Below are 2,619 nucleotides of genomic sequence, written 5' to 3'. Positions count from 1 at the left end.
TCAGAACGCCCTTCTGTCAGACACTGTGGTAAATGAAGATCCAGCAAAAGAAACACTGCCTCTGCACAGAAACACTGCCATCTCTCGATGAGCACCAGGCAGACAGCTGCTGACAGCAGCCAGGCATGCACTCGCAGAGTGGCAAACACCAGGTTAGCCATTTTAAACGTTAATGCAATACTTCTTTTTTTTCAACGTTGCTTTATCTTACCTTTCAGGTAAGGGAACATGTTGTTCTCCAAACTCAGGATAATTCATTAAGCCATGCTAACCTGCTTTTCAGACAAAGCTCAGTTGAAACAGATTACTTCTCCTCCAGGCACCCAACTCTGCTCTTTCTTTGTTGTAGCACTGGAGACTTCAGCAGTTACTCCTGGTACCTGCAACACAAAAGCAGATTTAGCACTGGAAAATCACTGAAGGATGCAGCATGAAATACAACAGAGCCAAACACAGCTTTTTCACACAGAAGTTGCATCAAGGAAAGCAGCACATCCTTAGCCATTGTCAATGCTGCTGAGCTGTTATTCAATGAGACCCTGTCCTGAGGCTCTCTTGTTGAAAAGCTTCACCTCAGCCCCATGGGCAGGGAACAGGGGCTGTGCAGCAACATAAACAGCAGTTCTTCAGAGAAAAAACACACACTCCTAGCAAAAACTTCAGCACCTCACTCATTGGAAATGAATAATTTCTTTCATACTTTTCGTGAGCCGGTTAATAGCTTTGTTTCCCCCTGATTAACACCAGAACAACCACGGTAAGGGCAAGAGTAGATTTTCTGCTTGGGCTGGTTAATTTTCATGATTATTTTGCAAAGCATCTGCGTCTACCACCGAGGCATTTGTGTATTCATTATCCTTCAGTGGCACATAATGATGGAATAAGCGAATAATACAAATTTGGGGGTTCTAGTTCAGCAGGAACACGAAATTGTGCCAATGGAACGAGTGAGCTGTTCCAAATTTCAGTTATGATATATAGTAGAAATTTTTAACATATACGTTAAGGGATATTGAAAAATAGCAGCCATTTAAAAAGAGTATGTCCTTGAAATAGAGACTAGGAGAAAAATGTTCATTCACTTCAACTAAGTCTCCCACTACACCACACAAAGACCATCTCCCAAAAGAAAATCCAGATAAAAAACACAGATTCAGATTCAGAAGGCCTGTGTACTTTGATGCAACTCACCGGGCCTTGTCTTTGCTGGAAGCAGCTACCAACAGATGACCGCCAAGTTCTGCTTCAGGCCACAGACTCACAGAGGCTCCGGTTGCCAGGCTCTAGGGCCTGAAGAAAAAAAAGGAGGAAAAGGGTTAAAATGGTTGGTTTCTCACATATGGAAACGTTGTTAGGAGGCAGATTTTGAAGGAAAGTTGACAGCAATGCAATACAGGCTGCCAGGGTGTATGGGGCCTTTAAGTACATAAATACACGACGTGTCTTTTGTGTTTCCCTGCCTCCAGTTTTTACCTCTGGAAGCACGCACTGCTTCTTGTTACTTTAAACTGCAATTAACTGTGGAAAATGATATTTTATGTTGTCTTTGCTGACCTGTCTTAACCTCCCTTATATATGTGTAATTCTTACCTCCTACACACACACTCAAGTTAACTTGACTGGCATCCCCACCCTCCCCTCAGCTCTGCAAACATGCATTTCTCCACCAGTCCCCTCAGAATCACCCCAACACTGAGTGGTCCTGTGTGAGGGACTGGCTATGGGGAAGCTAGGGGCTCCCTCACATAGTAAGAAAGAAGAGACTAATGACTAGACACAGTGCTCCTGCTCCAGGTCTGTGCTGTAAGTCAGCCAGTCATTTAACACCAAGTGGAAGACTGCTTACCTTTTCTTCTACCACATCCAACAAAGGAGGACCATGATTTCAGGAACTGAGAAACTATCTGGGAGGCTGAAGCTGACAAGACGTTGAACCACGTGTTGAACTGCAAAAGAACACTAAGAACTGTGAGAAGAGGAGGACTGGTTCACTGGGAAAGCCTTTGGTTGGTGGGAAGCAGCACAGTGACTTCCAGTGCAGCTACTCCTGAAAGGAAATTCAACTTAAGAACAACGTGCAGATTTCTTTTTCAACGGCAAGTTAGTCAACCCTGGGAGAAATGAGTCAGGAATGTATTAGGTTATTTCTGTCTTCAAGGCAAGAACAAACACCTTCATGGATTAACGTAAGACAGGCTATCAGGCTCCACAAAGGCCTCGGTGGATGACATTCAGCAGCATGCAGACAGAGGAATAATGTCCTCTGTCTGCTTCAGGAGCCATGGACTGATACCACAGCACTGCTCCATGCAGTGGCTGCTGCTAAGATTAAATCCTCCTCCCATCACCTGAGCTCAGCACGCTGGAGCGGGTGAGACAGAGCACCTCCTAATCCCCAGATCCAGCCACGCATTGAGCTGCAAGAATAGGGCAACAGGGAGACGCTCAGAAGTGCACTTGTGATCCCAGCTGAAATGCTCGTGTGGATGTATCTAGAAACACTTTCAAAGTGGAAATGAATTAGAACTGGTTGAATTTGTCTCTGTGAATAATTTAGCAGCTACGTTCTGTATTAATTGTTGAATAATTTATTCACAAATAAATTTTCTCCGTTATTTG

At 44.2% G+C, this 2,619-nt stretch overlaps 1 long non-coding RNA gene across 1 annotated transcript; it reads right to left on the bottom strand.

Moving 5' to 3' along the window:
• Positions 1-219: 219 nt before the first annotated feature.
• On the bottom strand, positions 220-2,219 carry LOC116653696. Its single transcript, XR_004308057.1, has 3 exons — positions 1,847-2,219; positions 1,192-1,290; positions 220-380 (listed from the first exon to the last, which is right to left on the bottom strand). It is a non-coding gene; the product is annotated as an uncharacterized LOC116653696 (long non-coding RNA).
• Between the last annotated feature and the right edge of the window lie 400 nt (positions 2,220-2,619).

The sequence above is a fragment of the Coturnix japonica genome, chromosome 7 (assembly GCF_001577835.2).
Source record: "Coturnix japonica isolate 7356 chromosome 7, Coturnix japonica 2.1, whole genome shotgun sequence".
In the NCBI taxonomy this organism is placed as follows: Eukaryota; Metazoa; Chordata; class Aves; order Galliformes; family Phasianidae; genus Coturnix; species Coturnix japonica.
Note: the sequence above shows the minus strand (reverse complement) of the source record. Positions and strands in the feature narration are given on the sequence as shown.